Source organism: Falco naumanni, chromosome 5, assembly GCF_017639655.2.
Source record: "Falco naumanni isolate bFalNau1 chromosome 5, bFalNau1.pat, whole genome shotgun sequence".
NCBI lineage: Eukaryota > Metazoa > Chordata > Aves > Falconiformes > Falconidae > Falco > Falco naumanni.
Genome location: NC_054058.1, coordinates 57,056,843 through 57,075,088, shown reverse-complemented (window position 1 = coordinate 57,075,088; position 18,246 = coordinate 57,056,843). Strand labels below are relative to the sequence as shown.

At 40.1% G+C, this 18,246-nt stretch overlaps 1 long non-coding RNA gene across 1 annotated transcript; it reads left to right on the top strand.

Moving 5' to 3' along the window:
* The first annotated feature begins 11,247 nt into the window (after positions 1 to 11,247).
* LOC121089491 lies at positions 11,248 to 17,900 on the top strand. Its single transcript, XR_005828226.1, has 2 exons — positions 11,248 to 12,984; positions 13,474 to 17,900. It is a non-coding gene; the product is annotated as an uncharacterized LOC121089491 (long non-coding RNA).
* Positions 17,901 to 18,246: the final 346 nt, after the last annotated feature.

Here is an 18,246-nt window from a genome sequence, read left to right as displayed (position 1 = left end):
CTCCCTGTGTTGCAGGTTGTGCCTGTTGCCCCTTGCCCTGTCACTGGGCACCACTGAAAAGAATCTGGTCCCGTCTTCTTGGTGCTCACCCTTAAGATATTTGCATGCATTGGTAAGATCCCCTCTCAGTCTTCTCTTCTCCAGGCTAAACAGGCCCAGTTGTCTCAGCCTTTCTTCATAAGGGAGATGCTGCAGTCCCCTCATCATCTTTGCAGTCTCCACTGGGCCGTCTCCAGTAGTTCCCTGTCTCTCTTGAACTGGACCCAGCACTCCAGACGCAGCCTCACCAGGGCACAGCAGAGGGGCAGGATCACCTCCCTCCACCTGCCGGCCACGCTCCCCCTAATGCCCCCCAGGATCCCACTGGCCTTCATGGCCACACGGGCACACTGCTGGCTCATGGGCGGCTTGCTGTCCACCAGGGCTCCCAGGGCCTTCTCCGCAGAGCTGCCTCCCAGCAGGTCAGCCCCCAGCCTGTGCTGGTGCCTGGGGCTGTCCCTCCCCAGGTGCAGGACCCTACACTTGCCTTTGTTGAACTTTATCAGGTTCCCCTCCGCCCAGCTCTCCAGCCTGCCCAGGTCTCGCTGAATGGCAGCGCAGCCTTCGGGTGTATCAGCCGCTTCTCCCAGTCCTGTGTCATCAGCAAACTTGCTGGGGGTACCTTCATCCAGGTCACTGGTGAGTAAGTTGAACAGGACTGGACCCAGTACTGACCCCAGGGGAACGCCGCTGGCTACAGGCTTCCAGGTAGACTCTGTGCCGCTGATCCCAACCCCCTGAGCTCTGCCGTTCGGGCAGTTCTCAATCCACCTTGCTGTCCACTCATCTAACTCACGCTTCCTGAGCCTGCCTACGAGGGTGTTATGGGAGACAGTGTCAGAAGCCTTGCTGGGGTCAAGGTACACAGCATCCACTGCTCTCTCCTTGTCCACCCAGCCACTCATTCCATCACAGAAGGCTATCAGGTTGGTCAGGCATGATTTCCCCTTGGTGAATCCAAGCTGACTATGCCTGGTAACCTTCTTTTCCTCCACATGCTTGGAGATGAGCTCTAGGATGAGCTGTTCCATCACCTTTGCAGGAAGGGAGGTGAGGCTGACTGGCCTGTCATTTCCCTGGTCCCCCTTCTTGTCCTTTTTGAAGACTGGAGTGCCCTTGGCTTTCCTCCAGTCCTCAGGCACCTCTCCTCCATGACCTTTCAAAGACAATGGAGAGTGGCTTAGCAATAACATCTGCCAGCTCTTTCAGCACTTGGGGCTGCATCCCATCGGGGCCCATGGATTTGTGGGTGTCAAGTTTGCTGAAGTGACCTCTAACTTGATCCTCCTCCACCAGGGGAAAGTCTTCCTTTCTCCAGCCTTCCTCTATTGCCTCCAGGGTCTGGGCTTCCTAAGAACTGACCTTGGCTTTAAAAACTGAAACAAAGAGTGCCAGATTCTGCATTGTATTTCTGCAGTTTCCCTTCATATGTTATTCAGAGATTTTTGGCAACAAACTTCTCAAGGGTATGAAGTGAAGGAGTTACATTTCTGCTTCCCAAGAACTTTGGAACCTATCTCATTTCATGTATAGTTTGTCTTCTCACCAGGGAAGTTTTTTCTCATCAGTATGAGATGTGTATACCCCAGCATGAAGCCTGGATATATTTTTGAAGGTGGATACTGATTCAAATGCTTAATGTTGAAACTATAAATTCTGCTCTTGAAGTAAACATAGGAGAGTAAACAGTTTCTTTTAAAAATAAAACTGTAGAAAAAGCCTTATGACAAATCATAGAACTTTGCAGTCACTTTGTTTTGTAACCTAACCAGCTATAGGTGAGGGCTCTGTTATAAACACTGTCTTTCAGGGTTTATGACTCAGCAATGAAAGCATGTTTCTGGTTGAAATGTGGTACAGAAGCTCGCTCTTCTTCTTTGCTGTAAGAAGCTACCTAGAGTGTAATTTTATTCTGACTCCTCCTTTCCAAAATCCATTTGACACTGTAACAAAAACCTCTTTTAAAAAAAAAAAAACCCACACATTCAGCCCATAACAACATTTCAGGAGTTGGAAAACAGATTTACAAAGATAGTTGGACTTAGTGTGCTAGCTAAACAGAGTAACACCAGTCTTGCACATTCTGCCTGCCTTTGTGCATGGCATCCTAGGTAGAATGACTCTTTGTATATCAAAATCAAGAAGTTTTTGCTTTCACAATCGAGCAAAGCCCTTGCTTACAGTAAGGGCTGTATAGCAGCCACTTATGGCCTGATCCCACACTGAGAAAGAACACCTTCCCAGTAAAGCTAATAGTCTTCTTTTTTTCAGAAAGTACAAGACTGAGCCAATAATTCAAACCAGTAGTTCACTACTTCATTGAGTATTGTTATCGTTGGTTAAGTTGTCATCATTTCAGTTAAAAGTGTGTGTGTGTGTAAGTTCAAATCCTATAGTAAATGAAAGTGTCTTGCAGCTGGATGTTTTAATTCACATAGTGAATCTTTTCCTGAAATGACTGCTGGAATTTAACAGACTTTCTGCTCTTATTCCTGTGGTATCCAGTGAAAAGTGGAGCAGACCTGGGCATTCAGGAATTCCTCAGGTGGCTGCTGATATTGTAATTTGTTTTTCCTTAGTTGTATAAATTGTCTTGTTCTTGTACAAATATACCACTGACATGGTTAAAGGATCCATGAACTCTAATGTACTGTGAAGGACAGGATACATGTCGCTGTGACAGTTGGTCAGTAGACTTTTAAAGATAATACAATGAGCTACAAAAACTTAATTTTAAACTTAGGTATTTTCTCTGACCTAATTTTAGGTTGAGCTTGCTGTCTGAGATATTACGTATTTTACTTCTTGAGATACTAGATATTTGGTCCCTTACCATTTGAATACTGAAAGCCTGAAAAACATCATTGTAAGTGAAGCTGCCTTTTGGGCCTCCAAAGTATGTATACTAGTTCAATTCTCCTCACAAATGAATGTTCTGCTTAACCAAATTGAACTGTTTTCATTCCCTTAACAAAGGCAGCCACATGCAGTTCCTGTAACTTCTTGCTGGCATTTTCCCAGGAGGAGCATCAATGTATTGACTGTAGAATGCACACATGTCTGTTTCCAACTACCCTGTGATAACCAAGTGGGATGTAAATCTAATTAAATGCAAAAAAGCTATAGTGTGTTGCAATAACATCCAAGATCTGATTTCAGCTGACAAAAGCAAGAAAATTCCAAGTCAAGGTTGCTGCTATGTCCTAACATCACCCCTTTGTATTTCAGAGCTTCAGGGCCTCAGAACTGTGCACACTTCACCATGTACTATGTACAAAATGGTGTTCAAACAGCATTGGCACAGTGTCAGACTTTTAAAAATTAGGAAACTTCTGCAACTGTAATTTTGACTCCCTTGTGGGCACAAAGTATAGTAAAGTGGCTTATCATACACCATTTTTCTGGTTTGCCTGTTCCTCATTCAAGACACAGAATAGATGCCTCTCATGGGAGAAAACAGCTGGTTATTTTAAATCTCTGTATGCAGCAAGTGCCCTTTGCCTTATATATTTATTCATTCAGTGAATAACTACTTAGGTATTCTTAGGGCATTTGTCATTGTGTTAGTCGATAGTTCATTAGCATTAGTGGAATTATTTCCATGTTTCCTTTACAAGAGTAGAAATACAGTTTCATTTTACTTACAAGGGAGTGTGGATTAGGTCTACAGAGGGTCTTGGTACTGCACTGCTTGGATTTGTGGCAGTTAATGTGGAGGAACCTTGCTGGTGGGTGAAATCAATCACAACTAGCTCTCTATCCAGGTTTCCTATATGGTACATAGCATAAGCAAGTGGATAAACGGGATCATGTGGGATCCAATCTGAACAAGATGCTGGCTAAACTTTTCGCTGTGAAAGGCCAATGACATTTATGTGACTGAAGTCACAGCGACCGGGGCTTAGTGCTAAAGATCTTGCTAGATGCTGGGTTTGTCTGTTGTGTCCCACAAGCAGGTATTACAACTGCTATTGGAAAACTGGTAGATGGGCTATGTGCCTTTGCCTCAACCATTGCAGTGCTGAGTGTTCAATTCAGGAATGTTAAGTTAGATCCACGCTACCAGTCCATAACAAGGACACAGATAGTCCACTGTTTTGCCAACACAGCTACATGGGAGGTGTTTCAATGCAGGGGCAGATCAGGCAGGCCAGTACAGCTGCAAAACTTAGAAGTATGTCTCAACATCCTCAAAACCAAGTGAGTTGGAAGGAGCTGCTTGCTCTACTTGGAGTTCAGTAAACTTTCACGTTAGTTGCTTAAGGGGCCTCCTTTATACAGATTGTGAATGTTGAAGGGATAGGAGAAATCATCCTGTCTTTTTCCTCGAGTTCAGTGATTAGAAACCCTGAAAGTCAGCTTGTGGGGGACACGGTTTTGGTTTCATCCTCTGTTTATGAACATAGATTAGTATTTTCTTTACTCAGGGTGTGTTATAACCATCATATGGTTACTACAGCTGCCTTAATTCTAGCCACTGAAATTGTTCAGGTGTGAATTTATGGAATGTAAGCACCTCCACAGCTGGAAAGAAACTGGATGAGAATTTTGAAGACAGTCCTTTTGGATTTAAGGATCGTAAGTGTTCATTTTCAGCATCCAAGTCCTCTTACTGGTGTAGTTGCTGAGGCTTGTCTCAGGTCACAGAAGCAAATCAGTGACAGAGAGCTGGGGTGAGGCTTCAGTATACAAGTATGTCAGACTATGGAAAAATCAACATGGGTTTTTGTGGGTAGAGAAGCTTTGTCAAAATTATGAAGTTCTTTGATGAAATCAACAAACTAATAAACCAGGGTGATACATTCATTATAGTGATTTCAAAAGAGCTTTTGACACAGTCCCTCACCAGTGTTGCTGAAATACATTAGCTGTCATAGGTTAGGAAGGAAGCCTATCTTGTGAATTAGTAACTAGCTGAAAGAGAAGGGTTAATGAGGTAGCAATAAATAGTCATTTTTTACACTGCGGGAGAGTTACAATTGGACTCCCACAGGGATTCATGCTGGGACCTGCACTAGTTAGCATACTCAGAAATGGTCTTGGAAAGAGACTGAGTAACGAAGCAGCACAGTTTACTGCTGATGCAAAATTCTTTGCAGCAGTGGAGAATGAAGCTGACAGCAAGGAGTTTCAAAAGGATCTCATTCTGCTGAGCAGCATGGGTATTAAGCTAGAAGTTGAAATTCAGTCTCAATATAACTGGAAGCTAATGCATACAGGCAAAACCAATCTTAATTATATGTGTCCAGTGATAAATTCAACATATGCTGTTATTGCTGAAGAAGGAGTTTTAGAGTCTCTATAGGTAATTAGTTTCCAGTTCCAAGTCAAAAATACCAGGTATTACTAAAAAAGGAAGACAGAATGGAGCAGAAAATCTTGTAACATCTTTGTGTGTATTAGTGGTATGACCACATCTAGAGAACAGTAAGTATGAAGCTCTGGTTTCCCAGGTCAGAAACAAAGTAAAGATAGAAAGGAACAATGAAACATAGAGAACGGTTTCTGTTTAAAACGTGACTACCAATACTTAGACTTCTCAGTTTGAAAAAGACAAAGTGACAATGGCTGGGTGACTGAGGGAAAATGATTGAATTATATAAAATGGTGGCTTGTGGAGAGAAGGTAGGGAGCTCTCATTCACTTTTTCTGGTAAGTGGGCACACAGGGGAAATAATGGACTGCAGGTTTTAAACAACCAAAAGGTAGCCTTTTTTTTGGATGCTGCAGAACTAAGTATGGAGCTCACTCCGTGGAAGCTAGAACTATCATTACTTTTAAAAAGGGACTTAACTCAAAAGGGAAGCAGTGCACTGAGAGCTAGTAAATGGGATGGAATACAGTGGCCTTTGGTTCAGGTTTTCCCTAACCAATGATCTACTGAAAACTCTGAATGTATATCAAGAAGGGTTGTGCTACACCTGACCTGTTCTTCTGACTCTTCCTGACTGTTTAGTACCAGTCATTAAGTTCAGAAGCAAGTTAGGCATACCTTGTAGCCTTGATACATATGGCCATTTTGCAGCTAGTACAGGAGAGAGACACCAAGGTGGTCACAGGACTGGGAAAATGGTGTGTTGTAGAAGCCTGAGAGAACTGATACTGTTCAGCCTTAAGGAAGCGGCTAAGGGAAGATCTTACTGCAGTTGTCTACATGGAAGACCAAGCCAGATTCTTCTGAGAGGTGCACAGCCGAGAGGGAATGGACACATGTTGAAACATGGGAAATTCTGCTTAGATACAGGAATAGATTTTTTTATATTGATTGATAGACTTTTTTATTGTATCATAAAGGTGGTCAAATATGTGGACAAGCTGCCCAATATGAGAGGTTGTTTGACCTCCTTCGTGGGAGATAACTCAGAACTTGACTAGACACAGTCCTGAGCTGTCTGCTCTAGCTGGCCTCGCTTTGAGCAGTAGGTGGTCCTAGGTGGCCTCCTGAGGCCCACTGCAACCTACATTGTTCTGTATTCTTAAGATGCGTTCTTCCCATGTGTTTGTGCCCTAAATATACATAATTTCATATGGTATATTCATTGACAAAAGTGGAACATATGTGGTCTGGGTTAACTAATCTGTATTAAAACATAGTGGTGTCAAGACACTTTGGATTTGCTATAAAGAAAGCAAGAACCAGCTATGGTACTTTCTGTCTAGTGCCTTGACAGTAGTCATTAAAATACTTTGTAAAAATACATCAAGAGGAGTCATTTGTCAGGGTGCAGCTATAGCAGGAGTCAGTAAATGGTAGTTGTCCATGCTTATAATTTTTGGGTTTTACTTCCAATGTCGTCTTTAAACAAATTATGTGTAACTAGTTTGTCAGACACTGAATCATGGGGCAGAGCATATACCTAGCACAGCATGTGCTGCCATGTCACACAATGTGATTGTGTAAGTGCTTGTTCTTTGCATCTGGATCAAACCTGTCTCCAGCAAGAAAGCCAGTGAAAATATGTTCTTCACCCGCATTTCTCTAACTAGGGTCAGTGCTTTGTTTTTGGGTTAAGATCTTTGAAAGATAAGGTAGTGTTGTTTGCAACCGACTGCATCTGTTCAACAGCTGGCGTATGTGGCACAAACAAACAAATCTGACTACAAAAATACCCAAAACCACCCATCACTGTTTTCTCCTGTAGTAAGAACTCTTTTTTTGTAAGCTGCAGACCCTGCTACAGCTCAGCAACTTAAGGATAGTGTATTCACCAACAGGACTTGTGGAATAAGCTGAGTCCTATAGTTTTAAAGAACAAATGCACTTCAACTTAATTACAGTCAGGCCTGAATAAAAATTAAAGGGTTTGCATGTCTGCTAGTCTATATGTGGGTAGAAAGGCAGTGAGGTTAAGATAATAGGCTCAAAATGTATTCTCAGAAAACATGTAAAACCACAAGTAGGGTGTGATTGTATGCAAATAAGTATTTTTGCAATAGCAGATTAAACACCTTATGGAATTTGTATGGAAAACTGCATGCTTGTACATGATGCAAAGTATGATTAAGCACTAGTTTGTGGAGTTTCTGCCTTTGGTGAAAAATTAAGACAGATTTAAATCAATCAATGGTTTTCTCAGTCTTTTCACAATATATGTTGTAAGTTATGAATGGTGACTGCTAGAGAGAAAATGTTAAAAATAACACTACTTTTTCCTTGGGCCTGCATCCTTACAAGAATATGTCCTGCTGTGGTTTCCAGTCAGGAAAAGCATGGCAGTAGCAGAAAGTCTGGCCATAGTGTGGCAACATATAGGATCTAAGACAGGGAGAAAAGAGAACTGGCAAATTGATATAAACTTTTACTAGAACAGCTGTTACTGGTATGTGTTTTGCCATCAGCTTACAGATTTTTTTAATAAAACCTTCAAAGTATATTTTTGATGTATTCCATGCATGGATAGATTAATCATTCTGGGTTTCAGGACTACATTTAAATAAACTTCTTTTTCATGCTCAGAAATTCTTAAAATTACTCTGAGGGGACCCAGTGCTTATAGGGGCAGCAGGTACCTTCACAAATATGCATGGTTAGCAGTGGTCGAAAGACCTGCATTGGCATAGGCAGATAATCACTGCTCTACTTGGTCATTTGCATAAAAGGGACATTGTGGTTGGCAGAATGACTGAATTGTCTTTGGGAAATGGTCTTTAATGTCAAATTCTGATCTACATTACATACCAGAGTTATGCATCTGCCTTTCTGAAACTCCTTTCTCTAACACAAGTTACTGTGTCCTGTGCAGTGAGAGATGCCCAGCCTTTTTCAAGAAAATTGCCTTTTGCTGTGCCCAGGAAGGATGTTTAAAGGAATGTGCAAAGTTGCAGCCTGGCTTTTCACCTAGCAATGATAGATCTGAGTTGGCAAAATCGGGTATAATGGTGTTTGTGTTTATCCAGTGTTTCTCCTACCATCTGGGGTAGAAAAGATAAAATACATTACTTCAAATTAACGTTGATGTAAATATTGAAGCAAATTTGACCCACCGTGACCTTGTGCAGTTTCTCTGGGGTGAATATATTACTTTATGCAAGAAATAAAACTTCTCTGAAGAAATCAAATTGTCACGTTGAAAAACAGTGAAACACACTCTCTTTCTGCCTTCCAAAACAACTCTGCCGGCTCAGCAGTAAATTTGCAGAGGAACCCAAGCTCTCACTGGCAGGATTACTCTTTCCTGCCTCTTAATCATAATTTGTTAGTGAAAGCAGTGGTCAAAGAAAATGCAAGATCAACAGTTTTGAACACTGGTACAGCAGGCTTTGCTCTCCCTCATTCATGTGTCTTTATCCCACATACTCCAAAATCACATCTAGATGTGAATGGGTAGCTGAGCGTTGTGATTTATACAGACAGATGAATATTTGAGGCCTGTGAAAGATATCACCTACCCTTCTCTTGAAGGATCTCACCCCTGCTTGGGGGAAGGGTCAGTTTATGCAGCTGCTGCTGAACTACTGATCATAGCCTGACATTTTAAGAAAAGAAAAATATAAATTCCAGGGGGGGTTATTTCTCAGTATTTAAGTGTGTGTGTATATATATATATATATTTTATATATATAGAAGGAGTATATAAGGACTGGGCTTCTTCAGGAAAGCAAGAACCTTCTTCCCGTATGGGCAGAAACCACTGAGGGTAACAGGCCTTCCAAGGTGAGGAATCACTCCAGCACTTGAAAAAATAAAATTAAGGCTGAGACAGCCAGCATAAAAGCCTTTGAGATAACTTTGGTGGGCATGTTCCCTCAGAAGAGGCATGCAAGAAGGAAAAGTGAAGTATGGCAAGGCAGAATTACTGGTAATGGAATACAAAGCTGCTTTTACAGTGCTTCATTTTGCAGCCAGAATATTATTTCTCCCTTTTAGGACTGCCTAAATTCACACATAAAGCTGGTAGAAGCAAACTACATAATTGCTTGAAACAAGGGAAATAAAAGCAGACTTGTTAATTTAATGGTATTTTAAGCAATAATTATTTTAAGCAGAAATAATTAGATTTCCCTTCAATTACATATAATAGCATATATTTTAAGCCAAATCAAGGATGGGATCAAAATATATACCAACATCGTTCTCTCACCCAGAAACAAATATGGGGAAGAGTCTGAAGGATGGAGACTGAGGAAGTCCTGCTTATGGAATTTTTCCCAAAGCAGTTTGATTCAGGTGGGACTAGCTAACTCTACTGTAGAGAGGTATTTGTCCCAGTTGTGTTTGTTATTCCATGATGCCTCTTAGCAGGAGGAGAGAAAGATGACAGCGCAGTTTTTGCTTTAGTGGAGCATTTAAAAAAATGGCTTGTATTTACATTAAATAACCACAAAGAAATAGGTCTTCAGGATGAAGTGAGAAAAGTTAAAGTTTATGAGTCTTTGATTCTTGGGGAAGTTCATTCCACTGCTAAGAAAGCTTCAGCCCTCTTGCAGAAGAAACCTTCCTTACGACAGAAGAACCAAACTGGTAACTGTGGACCATAGATGTTCTTTGATGTTTTTTTCCTTCTTTCTCTGTCATACCCTTGGCCTTTCCTGAGATGTTCAAATAATTGCTCTTTGTGTTAGATCTCAGGGCAGGCTGCTTATCCTGGTCTTACTCAAGACCCACTTGTCAGTGCAAACCTCCGTAAAGCAGCCTGAAGTATCTGGGGGTTTTGTTCTGCATTCACAATTGGCGAGTACAGGCTTATTTTGTCAAAGTAATGAAGCAAGATGCTTAGAGGTTTTGTTAAGTTTTCTTCACAAGACTACTTAGTTCTGTACCAAACAACTGCATGCCTACTCCAACCCTCAAGTCAAAGCCTTTTTGATATAAATGGGAGATTTTCAGAGAATTTTGGCTCAAGTCTTATTTCTATCTCTCCTTTTTTTAAAACCATGAGAACATTTTCATGCAAGTGACTTCCAGGAATATCAATTTTTAAAAAGAAGCCTATTTTATTAATGATGGTGAAACCCACAGACAGCAGTCGCTTCACTTACCCACTACAGTCAGACTGAGTTGTGTTGCCACAGGATGAGAACTATACTGAATGCTGCTTCAGTCCAAAGTGGATAAAGGGTATAATTTTAGAGCTGAAAGACATTGCTTAATTTTAGAGCCGAAAGACATTGCTTACAGTTCAAGTAAAGAACTGCAGTTTATTATACTGCCCATCCTATACTGTGCATTTAGATTGAAGCCCTTCAGGCCTGGAACTCTGCCTGTGCATTTTACATGTACAGTATTCTTAGGATACAATATAAATAATAATGTATCAGCAGTGGAGGGAATGGCCCAGTGAAGCAATCCACAACTGAGTGAACCTCTCAGATATTATGGAATAAGGCCAGCATTACTTCAAAAGCAATTTTTTTTAGGCAAAGTCAGTCAAACGTCTAAATTAAAATCCCACTCAATTGCTTTGGTCTTATCAGATGCAGTATCTGTATGTTTATTTAATAAGCCTCTTATGCATTTTATCTTTATGCTTAATTTAAATATGAGAAGCAAACACATTTTATATAGTTGTTATTCTCCAATTACTACAAAAGCTTCTTAGAATCTTTGATCATGAGAATGTTATTTCAAATCCAGTTCTGCTTCACAATTACCAAATGCCTTTACTGGAGTTAGTTTGGATGCAGTTCTAGTCCAAGTCAAGCAACCACAGTCAGTCCTTAAAAAACAGGTATGACTACAGAGCTGTGAAGAGATCAGAAAGCACCCAAGTAACTCGGTTGATTTATTTGGGGGGTGGGGTGGGTGGGTTTAGGCAGAAATTCCAACCAAAGCTGTAATGATAAGTGTCTGATGCAGTGCATCAATGATTTAGCATTAGATGCCATTTACAAAATGTTACTATTATTAAAATAGTGTAGATCAGGAAATTTTGTTGGCACTACAGCAGAGGTTCAGCCACAGGTTTCGGTTTTTTGGGGTATTTTTACACAAGGCCATGGAGAGGTGACACAGATCTCATAGCTGCTAAACAAGCTTGTATGTGGACAGCTATTAGATGATTACAAAATTTATTCGGTTGTCAAACGAACTATCTCTAGATTTAGGTAAGACTCTGAAGCTAGCACTCCACAGCATCAGTGTTAGATAAAGCTCTGGAAGTAACAGCAGCAGCAAAAACAAGTTATACTTTGCTTTTTGTCTTACAGATCACTTCTCCTCAGTACTCCTTGTTGAGTCGTGAAGGAGCCGTAGCTTAGAACTGAGGAGAGAGATGGAACTTATAAAGGGCAAATCTTTGGGTGTATGTACAAAATACGCTACAAGAAAATAATCTTACTGCAAAGTCAACAAGAGAGCATACAGTAGCAATAGCTAGGTGACAAACTGAAAAAAAATGGTTTGTCTAAATTTAAGCATAGGTATCTATCAGACTTCCAAAAGCCTTAGCTTATTCCCTGTAAAGTAATGCTGTAAAGTAATGAAAAATAAAACATTACTAAAGTGGCCCTTCTCTCACGTGGCCCTTCTACCATGAAAATGTGGCTTCTTCATTTAGTGATTACCTTCCTTCACCAGAGGTCTGATTGAAACCCACTGACTTCACAAGGATTGAAGGTCAGGTTTCTTTACCAAAGTACTAACCATTTCCAGCTCCAAATGCAGAGGCAGGGCACTTGAAAGCATTTAAGTACCATATGGGATCAGATTAGACTATGAAAAAACAATTAAATTTCACTTTTCAGACAATGAAACCATGAAAAATTTTACTGCTTTTCTGTTTTAAAATACACATACTGTGTCAGCCTGTTCCAAGAAAGTAACACTGAAACTTATGCAAATTAATTTAATCATCTTTACAGGAATGACTTTGTTTCTGCCTTTTATCCTTGAGGGAAAAAAATACTAGAAAGAATTCACAGCCTTAGAAATGTCTCTTCTCTATTCTCAGCAAATGCGCGGGGACTAGGACTCATAGCTTGTTTATTAATAAAAAATAAGAAAAACTCAAAAGACAGTTTATTTTAAATTCAGCTAAACTGCATTAGCTATTTGAAATCGAAAGAATCTAGCAGGAAACAGGGCTAGCAGACTGACCAGTGGTGAGATGCTCAAAGAGTACAAACTACAGCCGAGAGGTGCAGCCACATGCTGTCTTGCAGGCCTGGCACTTGAGTGCATATCAAATCAGTTTTGCCCTCTGACATTGCCCACAACATTCTGTCATGATCCAGAGCAATGCCTGTGTTCATCTAACACTGCAGTTCCTGGCTGTTGCTGATAAGGACTGAACAAAAAGAAGATTCAGAGCAACCACAGAGCTTTGCAAAGCATGGATGCTTTGATCATTTCCAAACACTATGTAGGAGGGTGGTGGAGTCCAGTCTGTTTAGTTTACGTGCCTATCCTGTGTCTTGCCTCACCATGCAAATGTGCCTAGCAAGGAGGAAAAATACCAGTTCCAGTTTGTTCAATATATAAATTTCTTCTACAGTCACTAAAAAGGAGTGTAACCTATGAAGGTAATGGGAAGTTAATTCCATCTAATTAAACATGTTTGTTTACTAAGGATCTAACCCTTTTCTCAGATGGTGGCTCTATTTAGCTTGAAGAAAACCCACTCAATTTGTTCTCTCCAATGCCCTGATTACTAAGTGAGGTTATGGTTTTCCTCCACCTGTTCCCGGGTGTCCAGCCCTAGAGAAGTCTTGCAGAGCTGTCTGTCTGCAGCTCACTGTGAATAGCAGCGATGGAGACTACTCTCATGACCTTATGGTTAGGAACTTCTAAAACTGAGAGATGCAGACTTAGTCTACCTCAGCAATATTTAGCTTATGGAGTAGATGTATTAACTACTACATAGCATAGACTTCCATACAGAAACCAGAAAATAGTAACACAAAAGTTAACTGCAAGCCCCTCAAACCTGACTTTTCAACATTCTCCATATTACCTACGCAGAGTTCAGGTGGCTTAGGACCTGAATGGAGCTTTAGGTGGGACACAGTTACTGCTATAATCAGGACAGTGATTAAAGCAAGAATTATCTTGGTTAATACTTGCTTTAATAAACATAGACAGGAAAAGCAGCCACATGCTGGCCCTGCTACATTCAACAGACTCAGCACATGAAACATCAGAGTGCTGTAGCACTATTCATTCTCCAAATTTTAAGTCCAAAAGCTGTCACCTTTGTTACATGCATAGAGGCACAAACCTTGTCGGTTTTGCCAACTTTTAATACCTGTATTTACCCAGCATGCTAGTGCTTACAGATGCAAGCTTAGAAACTGTAGTTTAACTGTGAAATTATTTCAGATCTTTTGTTTGGAGTCATTTAAATGAGATGCAGTTTCGTCTGATCAATTCAGCTGGTGAAGACGACCTTTCTTAGCCATATGTCATTTTTTTTGATCCTATGAATGAAGATAGCAGAATGTTTCACTGAGAAACTAGAAGTGGGTTTAAATAAAAAACCCATACATTTTAATAGCCTTCTAGATCAGAAGTTAAATAAAAGATGCTATTTGAAATGAAGATAAATTGTAGAGTGTGAAAAAATGTGAGATTTGCTAGACAATGTAGAATTAGACGTTGAAGAAAAAAGCTGTTGATCACTTCAGGTGAAAGTATTCACAAAGCAGAAGCCAGTAGATGAAACAGAATTTGTTTCTGTCCTAAAGTACAGAATTCTCCACAACTGCGGGAATAAGAAGTGCCAGCCATGCGTTTAACACATGAATGCCTTAAAAGTATAGTAGTTGTCAGGGAGGGAATAGGACAAATACAGCATATTCCAATGGTAATGAGTTCTTTTTATAGCCCAATCACTAGGCATTCAAGAGGTTTTTCCTATGAAAATTAAATGTACATTTCAATTTTGGATGTGTATTAGCTCTGCATAGGCATGACTGTTTCATTAAAAACTTCCATGATTTCATGTTCTAGCTTAAAACATTTTAAAACGGAAATAGTATACATGTTATATAAATTAATGTTAAATAAATTCCAACTAATTATATCATGATGCATATATAACAAGAATTTCTTATTGTTGCTATTCTTTTTTACCATCATAATTCTCTCTTCTTCCCCTTACTTAAGCTGTTCTTCCCTACTGTATTGAGGAAAAGTAGCAGTTAACATACTTGGAAGCCAAAGGTTCATTCGTAGTATTTATTAAGCAGTAAGTAGTCAAAGGTGCTAATAAATTCTATCAACATTAAGTTCAAAAAGTTTACCAGTGGAAAATCCTGCCATTTTGCACCTGCAATTGAGTGCAAGCAAAGTAGGCAGTCCAGTAGAGTACCTAAGTTAGGGTTTTTTCATTCCTATTGTCACACAACCTCAGCCTGAAAAAGCAAAATAACCTTAAAAACAACCCAGAGATTTGTGTTTTGAAAGCTGCTTCCCTTGCCAAATGAAGAAAAATTGCAAACATTCACGCTGGGGTTTTTTGCTTCCTGGCACAGCACATTTGATTTACTTACAGGGCTGCAGAACAGTCTTGCAACATGCAAGAGGTCATCTCTACAGAAACAAATGTAAATTGTCTGATCGGATGATCGAGTCTCAAAGCAAATGAGATCAACCAAAGATATCACAGATCTGCCAAAATCCTGGTGATTAAAATGCTGTTGAGACTGAGGAATATTTTGGACATACCTGCCACCTGGTGTTTGGAAAACAACCTTGTATCTGAAAACAACCTGAAATGCTCTTAAATCTCTACTCCCATTAAGAGCAAACAAACACTGATGTATTTGATATGGATTACATGCATAAGCAGCGAAAGTGTCTTTAGGCTGGTATTACTATCAGCATCTGTCTAGAAAGAAAAAGAACGGGGTGACTTAAAGTTCCTTCTAGTCCCATCGCTACCAACCACAGAAATTCTCAAGTAAATCTTTGCATTAACTGTATTTACACGTCCTGTCAGATAATGGCACTTTTGATGAGGAACCTCCCCAGCACAGCCTTATATAACTTCATAGTCTTAACTGTAAACTACAGCATGCCAAACACAAAAGCAAAGGAAGGAAGGAAGTTATATGAGATGGAGCTTGGTTAGAAAAGGACTAGCAATAAATAGTACTGGGTAGTAAGTGAATAAGCAGTCACTGTCTGGAATTACTGTGATGACTATTGATGTGTCTTAGCTAAAATACTTAAAAACCCCAAGGAAGCAGCAATGACAGTAACTACCAGTTTTGCATGTTTGATGTCTAAAGTAAACGTTCCTCATTGGTAAAATTGGTAACAGTAAGCATATAAACTAAGAAAAATAGTGTTTTATCTTCACCTCCCAAGGCATTACTTCACGTGGAGCCTAAAGGTTCAGTGTAGACAATTGCACAAATTACTGTGCAATTCAGTGATACCAAACTATACCTATAGCCTAATGAAGGATTTTCCCCCCCTCCTTTGCAAGGCAAATTTAAATACATCTGTGTTTCACAATTATAACTCAGGATGAAACCACGGTCTAAAGTCAGTCTCAGCAGTATAAACAGCCAACATTGAAGTTAGCACCCCTGGAAAGCACAAACTGTAACCATTTGTCTGGAATCGCATCTTCATAGGGCTGCCAAAAGTAAAATGGAGTGTAGCATTTGGGTTTTTCTTTTTCTTCAAGACAATGGAGGTCAAATGCAACTGTGTCCTTAGGTGTCCCGCTCTCTTTCAGTGCTAGTAACTTTGAAAATTATACAGTAGAAGGTCAACACTATATTGTACATTTACCATGCACATATGGTATACCAGGTGCCTGCAACAACAACTGTTTTTAACGGCAGAGCGTACAGGTCCAAACATAACCTATCTGTTAATTGAGAACCATGCAGTTGTGTGTAGAGAAGGTAGCTATAGGTTTACTTGTCAGATGCAGGGAGGTGTTTTTTTTCCCCATCTATTCTCAAGCCAAAATCCTAAGCTGCTTAATTCTCATGAACTTTTTCCAAAATTTAATTATTGCCTAATAAAGGGCTCAATAGCTTTCTCAGCATCTCAGGAAAGTATTTGCTAATGAAAACACAGAACATAATAAGGAACTTTGTAAAGCAGATGTTCTTCCTGTTCTCTACCAACAGTACCTGCTCAGAACAGACAGATGTTAGGACTGTTTTCTTGCCTTAGTATTGATGGGGGGAACCTAATGACTCTTGTATGATCTTTACAGAGAGCACAAAGGAGGGAAAAAAATACAAAAAGTTGAAAGAAAACCCGGGAGGGGGAAAAAAACTGCTAACCACAAACAAAAATTACATCACTGGTCTAGCATGTTGATGGCTACTAACAGTGGAGCCAGGAACATTGCTTCTGTAAAATTGAATACTAGGCTGTTTATTGAATGCTATTCAAAATATAAAGAAAAAGAATACTTTAGGCTCCTATGAAAACACTGGATTCAGAAGGTACCACTCCATTCTTTTTTTGGTCTGTTCAAACTTGTTGCAGCAGACCTGCTCTTGTTAGTCACAGCTCTTGCAGAACCTATGTAATATTCCATCTGAGTTACTCTACATTAATATTAACTGACAAATATGGAGATAAAAATGTTGCATACAACCTAGTATCACCAAAACTGTGCTCTCCATTCCCATTTTTGCTTCAGCATGCACAAATGGGCCTTAAAAACCTCCTCAGTAAATGGAATAAATCTGCAAGAAGCTGAGAGAATATACTTGGAAGGACTCACTTTGTGCTAACCTGATTGTATTTTTCCTTTAAAATCTGCTTCCGATGATTATCAAAGACAAGGAAGAGCCATATAAACACTTTGAATGATAAGGTATCCTAAAAGAAAATTACATGCATGTTTTTCTAACTTTTCACTGAAAAGTGTTCTTTCAACCTTAAAATGTGTAATATACTGTGGCCCATACAAGTCTTCTTTTCAATGCACAGCTCTGAAAATGGCATGTTCTAGTGTACTGAAATTGCCTAGCACATTCTTCTTCAGACACTGCTTAAAAGGAAATAGGCTAGCGAATCAATAAACCAGTTAGGTTGCCAGAAAAATTTGGATATACTGCAGCGCCAGGAAGGATCTGTGTGGGCACAAGGATACAAGCTGTTCCTCAGCCTATGGGTATATAATACCATAAACTAAACATGCCAAGTTGTAACAGTTATTCCTCTTCATGAAAAACTTAAGTCTACGTATTATTGACTGTTGAAACTGTTTCAGTTATAAGTCTTTACCAAGCCATGGTAAAAGCTAATCATCAATTGTTTCAAATAAGAAGAGATTAGTGCTTTGTTCTCAAAGCACCCACTGTTTTCTGTGCAAGAGGCGATGTGGGGTGTTTGATTCTCTGTAGTAGGGTTTACTGCAACACAGTATCTTGAAATAGCAAAGATGCCCAAGCCTTTTCAAAACTTGAGGTAGCATCATCTCAATCAGGCTTTTACCTCTACAGAAAGGAAAAAAAAAACCAACAAAAAACGATGTTACAGGCAAAAGATCAGGTGCTGATTTTTCAGGGGGAAACTTGCTAGTTGGTTACGAATATGTATCGGGTTTGCATGGCCAGGTTTCGGTAGAGGGGGGAGCTACAGGGCTGACTGCTGTGAAAAGCTGCCAGCTTTCCCATGTCTGATAGAGCCAGTGCTAGATGGATCTGCGACTGGCCACCATCGAGCCTATCAGTAACAGTGGCAGCACTTCTGGGATAATGTATTTAAGAGGGGGGAAAGGCTGCTGTGCAACAGCAGCCAAAGGAGAGCAATGAGACTATGTGAGAGCAACATCCCTGCAGGCACCCAGG